Raw genomic sequence first — 11,569 nt, forward strand, 5'->3', positions numbered from 1 at the left:
CAAGTCGTTTTGGAGCCTCCAGCGACTTTTTGAAAATTCCTGAAGCCTCCAGCAGATTTTTGAAACTTTATATTTTCACAACATTTCATCAAATAGAGATGGAAATCTGAAATTTACTCTACACTCCAATTTTAACACCCTCTGAAAACGACTTCTGGTGGATTTCAAGTCATTGTAGAGCATCCAACGACTTTTTTGAAAATTACTGGAGCCTCCAGTAGATTTTTGAAACATGAAATTTCCCCAAAATATCATCAAACTATGATGGAGAGTCGAAATTCATTCTGCAAACTAATTTTAATACGCTAGGAAGTTGACTTCTGGTGAATTTCAAGTCGTTTTGGAGCCTCCAGCAACTTTTTGAAATGTTGTATGACGTTTTTTTGGAAAATTGAAATTTCTTAAAAGTATGGCTGGAAGCTTCAAAACCATTTGAAACCACCATGTAGTCTGCGAAGTAAATTTCAGCTTGCCAACTCCATTTGATAAATTAATGTTGGGGAAATTTCAAGTTTCAAAAATCAACTGGAGGTTCCAGTAATTTTCAAAAAAGTCGCTGGAGGCACTAAAATCACTTGAACCCACCTAAAGTCGTCTTCAGAGAGTGTTAAAATTGGACTGTAGAGTAAATTTCAGATTTCCGTCTCCATTTGATGAAATATTGTGAAAATTTAAAGTTTCAAAAATCTGCTGGAGGCTCCAGTAATTTTCAAAAAAAGTCGCTGGAAGCCCTAAAATTACTTGTGCCCACCTGAAGTCGTCTTCAGAGGGTGTTAAAATTGGAGAGTAGGCTAAATTTCAGATTTCCATCTCCATTTGATGAAATTTTGTGAAAATATAAAGTTTCAAAAATCTGCTGGAGGCTCCAAAACGACTTGAAATTCACCTGCAGTACTTCGTAGCGTATTGAAACTAGTTTTTAGAATGAATTTTAGCTTTACAACTCCAATTTGATGGAATTTTGTGGGAATTTCGAGTTTTAAAAATCTGCTGGAGGCTCCAGAACTGCTCAAAACGGGTTGAAACCGTTTCCAATCGATTTGGCATGTCGAAAATAGAGCATATCCCAAATTTCAGCTTTCTTAGTCAATTTGGTAAAATTTTGATTTTTCCCTCATTTTTGGCCTAAATTTGATTTTCAAAAATTCACCAAAAAGCGAAAAACGCACTTTAGCACTTGAAATTTTGACAGGTGATAAATTTTTGTATGATCTTTCGATCTACCTTTGTAAAGTTTGAAAAAGTTCGTGCAAGTCCTATATTAAAACGTAAAATCTGCGATTTCGGCTGACCTGTCAATCAAAATAGTTAGAAGTACTTGGCCATCAACCACCCCCAAAATTTGAATTTTATCAGTAATATTCGGCTACTTGGTACTTTTTGTTTATATTTTTGTAATCGTGAGCTTTTATGTTATGTCGCGATTATTGTTGTTATGATATTCATTGTGTCAAGTATTGTGTCAAGTACATTATGTAAAGTCTTAAAGCTTTTCAGCTTCGTTCTATGTTTATTTATTCAATTGTTTGCGTTTACGCAAAACTAGTACATGAAATTTCTCCGCGATTTCCATTAATCGAGTAGGACGACGATTCGATTAAGATTTATTTGATTTTTTTCGAGTATTTCGTAACACATTATGTATATATAGGTATTTAAATGTGTATTTGTAATTTACTATATCTGACAATGAACTGACGTGAAATCACGTCGTTCAACTCTTTCACTGCCGTCCAAAATATGGTACATTCCCCACAATGCCAAAACTTTTTTTTTAAATCACTGCAAAATTTTACATTTCTAGAAGGGAAATGGTATTTTTTCAAGATTCCGTTCCATATTTGGTAACACTGACTCATTTAAAATGGTTGGTCAACACTGACCAACTCGGCACCAAATGTACACTTCATTAAAATTTTCAACGTTTTTTAGTGATTTTCATTGTAGTTTGTTAAAAAAATTGTAATATGTACTTATTTTTTGGCAGTTTTCAATGAAATTTAGATACTGACTTGCATATTATTATGAAACGCTCAAACTATCGCACATTCTGTCGTACGACGACGTCGGTTCTTGCGAAACAGGTTCATTGGGAAGCACACAATGTCATCCACCTGAAGAACGAAACATACTTTTCCGCGCCGGAGAAAGTCATATCGATAAAATTATCAGATAATTTAGGGCTCACGGAGGATGATATATTTCTCTTCAATTTTAATAGTGAAAATGTTACGTTTAAAACGAGTTTAAATGGGCAGAATTGGTAAGTATACACTCGCCTACCTCACGATTTCTACGATAATGTTTACGAGTATTATTTCAAAGAAAGTTATAAACATCGAACTTTCGTACTCTGAGAAGCAGAGTAGTGACACTGCAATATTATTTTCGGTATCGATGCCTTCGTGCTCGGTTCCACAAAAAACCATGTCGGCTACATGGCCGGCGATCAAAAGATTAGAGTGAGAATAGGAGGATCCTGCCCAAGAAAAGAAATAACTAGGTCATTAGGTACAAATGTGCGGAAGTAAGTAAATTTTATTATCCGGCCAAAATTCACTATTTTAAATAATAAATTCGTAATATTCCCAATCAAAGATAAATAATTTGAAATTCGAATATTAGGTAGTAAGTACTTTGCATATTTTTACCCATGCGTCGAATTTCTTAAAAATTATCGCGAATTCGAAACTCGTAAAACGCGAACTTCGATTTATCGCGACTGTTTAGAAATTTTTGTTCAAATTTCAGTTTATCAACAAAATAATATTAATATTTTGTTTCGAAAAACCTATATTTCAAGTAAAACACAACAATACTTCCGCCATTGACAGCTGTCATCAAACATATCGCCATCTGTTGGCAAATCTTCTCCTCCTGCTGGCAGGAAGAAACGCTCTTCACGACGACGACGTCCAAAAAGTAAAACCAATCCTGAACTTACGTTAGCAATAAGTCATGAAAATTTCTCCGTACCTCAATGCAGCAGCAAGTACATATGAAGTTGATTCTTATGATTTCATTTTAAATACATGTACCAAAATAATTCGCGAATAATTCCTTTTCGGTGTATTTTTTATACTTAAAGCTGTTGATGGCTCAAACAATGGATCCATGTACTCAAAATGGGCAAAGCACACAGAAATGCGAAATTCAGCAGCCTCCACTTTGCTGATTTTGATTTTGTGAATTCTTACTCGTAAACCTTTTTCTGAAAATGTTGGTATTTCAATCTGTATCTTCGCAATTTTGACAGTGTGTTTAAACCAATTTTTTGAACATATGAAAACTGGTGAAAAATATACCTTTAATGAATTTAATGAGTAAATTTAAACCAAATTCCCAATTTCAAGTTTTAGACGACTTTAAACAATTTGCTAATTATACCAGACCGTATCTTTAAATTTTCATTTCTTATAGAATGGTTTACCATGCGTAATCGTCATCAATCCTGTTCACAATCATCCGATTCAGAGCAGCGATGTTTTGAAATATCTACCTGCAGATGACGAATTAAAATGCAAATTCATGGAATACTTTTCCAGAGGAATGCGCCCAGCTGAAGCCAAGAAACACCACGAAGAATTCCTGAACCGTAGTGATGATAAATTGAATCATTATACCCTCGCTAATAGTTCATTCAATCCAACGCATAGAACAATACAGTATTGGTTTACTGAATGGACCAAAAAAAATTATGGGTCGCGAGATAATTCTGATTTAATAGAAGTGAGTTGAGTTACCTATCATTCTGAATTTGTGTACAGTAGATACATAATTTTTTGTGCATTAATTAGTACTGATATTTGTAAAAGCTATTACTCAAATAACTGAGTAGGTACCAATTGTGAATTGTATTTTTTTTCTTTTAGAAACTTACTGAAAGGCAGAACACTTTATCCGAAGACGACACAATACTTAAGTTTTCAACTAACCCATTCGCAATCTTGATTGCAACACCGATCATGCAAAGTGCCCATGAAATTCCCACCAGCCGAAATATCACATTTATAGATACAACATCATCCTGCGATGGAAATAATAATGCTATAACTTTTATATTAACTGCATGTGCTGCTGGTGCAGTCCCAATCGGTGTTGTGATTACTGAAAATCAAACCACAGAAAGTTTTGTTGCTGGTTTCACACTACTTAAGAACTCCATTGCTGATAGCTTTGGTAAACAGAAGTATCCTGATGTTGTAATTACTGATAAATGCGCCAGTGAAATGAAGGCTATTAAACTAGTGTGGCCTGATTCAGAAAATTTTCTCTGCATCTTTCATGTGCTGCAATATGTTGGAAGATGGCTTCGTGACTCAAATCATAAAATTCCAGCGATTCAACAGCGCGATTTTTTCAACAGCTTTTCCAGAATATTATACTGCACCAATGCCACAGGTGCTGAAAATGCTTACGAAGCTGCTGTTGCTATTGCTGACGGATTTGAAACGTGGATTGATTACCTTGCTGATCAATGGAAAATTAAAGAGCAATGGGTACTAGCTTATCGTGTTGGCTTCGTAGATCACCACACAAACAATTTTGCAGAAGTGACTGTAAGAATTTTTAAAGACAACGTATTGGAACGAATTAAAGCATATAGGCCTAATGCTATATCATTAATCGATTTTGTGACCTCAACCATGGAAAATGTGTATTGTGATAAACTCAAAGATTTTGCTTATAATCGGAAGCCTGGACTTAATGCTCGATTGTGTTTTTTGAACATGTTTATAAGAAATGCAGTTATCTTTCATCTGATGATGTTATTCAGAGAAATGAAGAAGAATACACAGTTCGCAGTGAAAGAAACAATGAACAGTGGTATACAGTGTACCATACTGGATTCTGTAATTGTGAGTTAGGTCTCCGAGGTCAGTTTTGTAAACATCTATGCGGCGTTTTTAAATTTTATGGCGTCGTTTTTGATAAAATGCCTCCTGTTACAATTATGGATCGAAAATTAATGGCATATGTCGCATTTGGTTCAAAACAGCCAGATTCAAGTTTTTTTTCTTCCTCTTCATCTTGATAATCTGAGAGAAGATGAATTGAAAATGATCGATAATGATTCAGCTTTGGAACATTCTGACTCAAGTGAGTAGCATATTGTAAAGTATTGTAGATTTTGGCCTTTTATGCTAAATTTGGTGTGTTACATTCATGTTCAATGGACATACTCGGATTTGGCATTAAGGTAACGTGTTGGTAATTGGTATTCAGCAAGAATATCATATAAACATATTGTAATGTAGCTACGAATACATTTATTCAATACAAAAGAATACTCCATGTCCATGATACCTTTCGTACTGTTCGCTATTCATTTCAGAAAAGTTTAAACGAATTTATTTTTTATTGTTATAATATAATTTATTAGAAAAAATTATTTTCATTTGTCAAGTCCAGTCAGTGTTTTGCTTATGAGCGACAGCTTGTTTACTTTTTGAAAATCTGAATCGAATCAACGTTCTGAAGGTTCGTTCGCGAGATGCAGCCTAACGGGGTAGGGTTTGCTAATATGCCTGATATTAACCCCCCCCCCCCGAATCCGAATTTCGCCATTTCCAGCCACTCTGGAGCCTCCAGTGCTACTTTTTCAATTTCTCCAGAATTTTCAATTTGCTCCAGAGGGCGTGAGTATGAAGTTGGGCAACTAAAAATCGAGTTGTGTGTTATACTCGAACTGTTTAACGAATTTATTCACATTTGAGCCGATTCTGGAGGGGGCGCCTCAAGAGTGGATTTTTGACCAGCTGTTTTCATAATATCCAAAAATTGAAGGGAGACCCGAGAAAGGCTGGAAATGGCGAAATTCGCTCTCGTGTGGTTAATTAATGACAAAATTCAGCGATTCGCGCAAATTTCAAAAATTTTCGCAAAAACAAGGAATTTTTGGTTTTTAGATTATTTTTATTTCGAAAAAAAGCTGGTCAAAAAACCACTCTTGAGGCGTCCGCTCCAGAATTGGCTGAAATGTGGATAAATTCTTTAAACAGGTCGAGTATAACATACAACTCGATTTTTAGCTACCCAATTTCATATTCACGCCTTCTAGAGCAAATTGAAAATTCTGGAGAAATTGAAAAATCGCGCTGGAGCCTCCAGAATAGCTGGAAATGGTGAAATTCGCCCTCGTGGGATTAGTTCATGACGAAATACTGCGATTCGCGCAAATTTCAAAAATTTCCTCGCAGACGGTAAAATTTTGATTTTTTTGGATTTTTTTATGAAAAAAGCTGGTCAAAAAACCACTCTTGAAGTGTCCCTCCCAAAATCGACCCAAATGTGAATAAACCCGTTAAACAGATCGAGTATAACACACAACTCGATTTTTAGCTGCCCAACTTCATATTCACGCCTTCTGAAGCAAATTGAAAATTCTGGAGAAATTGAAAAATCGCGCTGGAGCCTTCCAGAATAGCTGGAAATGGCGAAATTCGCCCTCGTGGGGTTAGTTCATGACGAAATACTGCGATTCGCGCAAATTTCAAAAATTTCCTCGCAAACGGTAAAATTTTGATTTTTTTGGATTTTTTTATGAAAAATGCTGGTCAAAAAACCACTCTTGAAGTGTCCCTCCCAAAATCTACTCAAATGTGGATAAACTCGTTAAACAGATCGAGTATAACACACAACTCGATTTTTAGCTGCCCAACTTCATATTAACGCCTTCTGGAGCAAATTGAAAATTCTGGAGAAATTGAAAAATAGCGCTGGAGGCTCTAGAATGGCTGGAAATGGCGAAATTTGGATTTGGGGGGTTAATATCAGTTTTAGGACTCATTTTGAACATTTTTACTGATCAAGTACGTACTTTTCAAAAAAAAGCATAAATCACCAAAATAGTCAATTTTGGATTTTCAAAAATTCGCCAAAAATCGAAAAATGAACTTGGGCAGCTGAAAATTTGGTTTTGGGTGTTTTAGAACATGCTCTTTTCAAAAATCGCGGTCCCGTTCAAATCGGAGGCGGACACCTCAAGATTAAAAACATTGTTAAGATAGTTCCAGTTTGTTCTCCTGCCAGTTAGAAACGAGGTACCAACTGTTTCTCCGCACTCTCGCGCCCCAGTACAGAAACTGGCTTCAGCCGTTTCTATCGTAGTACCTCGCGGATGATATGGGGGATAGGTACTGGTTCCAAATCACGTTCCTGCCTTTTCTCACGCATCCGCGTTAGAATTCTCCCGCCAAGGGTGTTCCAGCGTTCCAGTACCTCGTCTCACCCTTCCACTTAACCTATCTAAGCAGTACGTTGCTCGCCAACATCTCTATGTGCATCTTGGCGACATCAATCAGCTGTAGTCGAAAAACATAGTTCCTAACGATTGTATGAGGAGGGATACATTGTTAGCAATAGTATACAGTAGATAGTAGATCTATGTATTTTGTGTAGTAGTAGTGCTAATTCTTAGGACGATATATTCGCTCTTATAGTTTAGTTTAGTATGGAGTCAGATTTTATAATGTAAATTTTTCGTGTGTGATTTTTTCTAATTAAAATTATGCACGATTATTTGCGTTTTTCTTTTTACTCATATCACCTTAACAAACATTCCAAGAATTTACACCCTCAGACGACGATATACTAATAACATTAACATCGCCACTGTCTAAGGCTAATACCTTTAGGTGGTAAACTTTGTTGACTTGACAGAAATGCTGATAGTTCCCAGATTTTACTAAAAACGGAAATAACGAAATTATTATCGGCCGTTTTTAGAGAGCAAAATGTATCAAATCACCAAAACGTGAATATTCATTCGATGTTTTCCGGTCTTCCATCGTCTACAAGATGCCCAGACTGGCAATTTTGCTCAATTCGGTTTAGGATATGATTTTTTTCGTTGTGTGTCTGATGTATTGGGTATAGCCGAATATAACTACATATTTGATTTTTTTAAAATCGAGTTATTGATTTTTTGAGGAGTCGGCGACTCCACAAATGGTGAGTTCAATTTATTATGTTTTATTATAACTGCCTGCACCTGGTATAATGAACACGTGATTACAAGTTCAACGAACCTGGATGCAAAAAAATATGTCCATGATTCATGAATTCATACTTATTACGTAATATTATCTCGCAGTTCAAGAACTCTACGGATATAAATCGGAGTAAGAATCGTGAACAGAGGTCGATTCATATGTATTCTACAATAACAATAATGCAACCATGTAAGTACAGGGGATGGAAGAACGCACAGGAACGAAGAATGATAGAACAAAAGAATAACCAATTTTTGAATGAACGAACACCTGGAAAAATCCCAGTTTAGAACATTGAGAACAAAGAACGAAAATTTGTATTCGTCTTCACGACGAATAGAAGAACAAGAACCGTTCTTCTGATTTTTAACCTTGTTCCCGTTCTTCTTCTTTTCACTCTGCTTTCAGTTTTTTGTTTTAGTTTTTTATTATTTTTTTCCGATCATTTTGAGATATTTTGAGTGAAAACTTGAAAAAAAAAGGTGCCAAAATTTGGCCCATATGCAACAAAAAAAAAAAAAAAATCAAGAGAACAAAAAAACGGACAATGTTTTATATTTCAGGAACAAAAGAACGAAGAACAAAACTCCTTGTGTAGTGGGAGAAAAATACACTCAGTTCTCCCACTTATGTGGGAGAAAAATATTTTTATCCGTTATCTACACTGGGAGAAATTTACATACGAAAAGTTCAGTCACCTTAATGGGAGAAAATTTTCCTGTCTCCTAATTGGGAGGAAAATTCTCATTCGCCATAGTAGCAGAATATTTTTCTACCCCCTAAGCGACAGATTTTCGATCATTTTAGTGACCAATTATGACGTCGATGACCAAGCCGCGACAATTTAAACTTCCTACTGAGTGGTGGTGGCGCTTACGTCCAATTATAATCAAGAAATTATCGAACATAGCCAATTATACTCGATTACATCATCGTTTTTTAGGTGGTGGCGCCAAGCTGTCCACCACTCTCGCGATAATAACCAATAGAAAACCAGTTCAACACGAATATCGCCGAGTATAATCGAACATGACGTAATTCTAGCGCCAGCCGCGAAAGATAGCGCCGCTAAAAGCGTTGAGCGCGTGCGCCACTGACTGCATACGTTCCCCCGCCCGATTGCTCGTAAAAAGCGCAGTTATAAAAGCTCTGATCCGAGACAATTTAGGTAGGACTGCAGACATCGACGCCGCCGAGTATAGTTCCAACTTTACTTCCATCTCCGCAAATGGGCTGGAGCCCATTCGCCAGAAGAGACCAATAAATCCATCTTTAGCTCAATATTTCCAACTCTAGTTCCTACTGTTTCCAGCTTTAGCTTCCTTTAGTTTGTGATTTATTGGACTTTGATGAATTTTGGCGTTTGCAGCCTCGGACTTTGTCATCATCTGCGATGACATGGTTTCTCAAGTTAAGTCCCTATGGGTCAATTAGTGAATCTTCAGCTGTCTCGGATCACTCTTTGAAATGCACAGAGATAGGTTTTAATAACAAGTTGTCTTGGTTCACATTCCAACTTTAGATTTAAGTTTCAAGACTTTGGCTCACATTGTCTTTCTTTATTTTCTTTTTTGTTTGAAAATGACGTATCGCTCAGGACGTGCATTTTAGTTTCAAGTACAGACGCATCGCTCAGGGTGTCTTCCTTTCTTTTTTCTATTTTTAATATTTATTTTCCTTCTTGTTGCTCCTAGTTTAAGTATTCCCAAAATTCCCCAGGGTTGCGATCCTTTTTATTTGTCTTTGTTTTATCCCTTAAGTATAAGAATAAATATCCTAAATGTGAATTTGTCTTGGACTTTTATTCAACTTTCGTGACTTTGAGAATTCAATGAATATTTCCAACTTTACCATAAATATATCATTCCGTCGAAAGTTCAATCATATCTTAGCTCAAGCTTCAATTATCCAACTTTAACCCCACGTATTATAAATATGTAAATATTGTGGAGGGAACCCATTTTACATCCGCGATTCATCCGATCCTGAGATCTCGATGAGCTAGTCATAGAATCGCGAGAGATATCAATTAGGACATCACCAATATTTCCATCACTATTTTTCCAACAGAACCAGAGTGCATGAATCCGATATCCAGATGGCCAAAGAGGATTTGAATTAGTCTATATTTTCTTATCTTCAAAGAAATCAAGATTCAAAAATTTCCATTTTTGAACTCTTGGTGAAAAATCAAAAACTTCAAAATAAAAAATTTAATTTTTTGTTTTATGGTATTTTTTGGGTTTTTCCGAATATTTCTCCCTCCACACTTGTTGTTCCATCCTGACCAGTGACCAGATAGGAACATTTTTTTGCGAAGTAAAAGTGTGGACGAAAACTGCGACCAGGTAGGTAAGTTGAATTACATCATTTTATAGGAAATTTAATCTTCTTTGGTAATGTGGTAAGAGTTCACGAATACATCGCGTCATTATTTTCAATTATCAAAGAAAGAGGGGATATTGTATTTTAACTACTGTGTAGTGTGTATGTCTGTGTACTATAATATTGTTTTTTTTTTTTACATGATAATTGTATGTATATGTACATGCCACTGTAGTGGTGATATGTATCACAAAGTTGTTACAGAGAACTCCAGCAAAGAGTCTGGACCCTTGTGCGTACTTTTAGTAACCCATGGCAAGTATGGCGCCTGAAGGTACGCATTTCTCATCTTTTACCTGGAGTAGGATACTCGTCTCGTATTTCGGTAGATGTAAGTCACTCGAAAAAAATATTTTGAAACTATGGCATTATGCAGCCAAGTAAATCAAGCTAAATCACGATCCTAGGTCAATTTGCGGCGGAGTTATAGCCAGTACTCTCCCACTAAATACGTCCCATTAGGAGCCATCTCCCTACTGTTTAAAAATCGTACGTAATTTTGATCGAGCATGTGGCAAAAAAACAAAAACAAAGTACGAAGACTAAAGGAACCGAAAATGCACAGTAAATACGTACCTAAGTATCGAAAATCCACTGATCTCGTCCCAGTGTTTTTTTAAAAATATTTTTGGGACCCCCTCCTCCCACTAAAATGAGTTGATTGAGGTAAAAATTGTATTCAAAGTATCAATGTATCACTCGTTCTTCCATATTTGAACGTTGCGTCCAGATTTAGAGGCTCAAATGATTAAAATCCACTTTTTTTTTGTGCTGAAATAGGTATTGCACACTTACGAAAAAACGACCCAATTCAGCACAACGTTAAATTTATAATTATTCCTTGATTAATCGTTTTCAACTGCGTATCAAGAATATGCATTCGACCCCCAAGACCTGTAAATTTTCCATAATTTAATTGTTGGCTCTGTAATGTGATCTCGAACGAGACTTTGAAAAATCCACTCCGCACATCTCACTATTCTGGCTGTTTTGTCGTCGAAGTCAACTTCTTATTAGACTGAGTTTTTTTTCCTCCAACTTCGAAAAAGTTTTTTAATTTGCTTAACGCGAATCCTTGAATGTGTAATGGTATAATTGCTATACAGCGAAGTAAAAAAAATTTTTCTCATCTCTTGTTTCGTTATTTTTTCTCTAAAAAAATATTAAATCCAATATAAGCGAGCTGTTGA

This window comes from Planococcus citri, chromosome 2 (assembly GCF_950023065.1).
Source record: "Planococcus citri chromosome 2, ihPlaCitr1.1, whole genome shotgun sequence".
NCBI lineage: Eukaryota > Metazoa > Arthropoda > Insecta > Hemiptera > Pseudococcidae > Planococcus > Planococcus citri.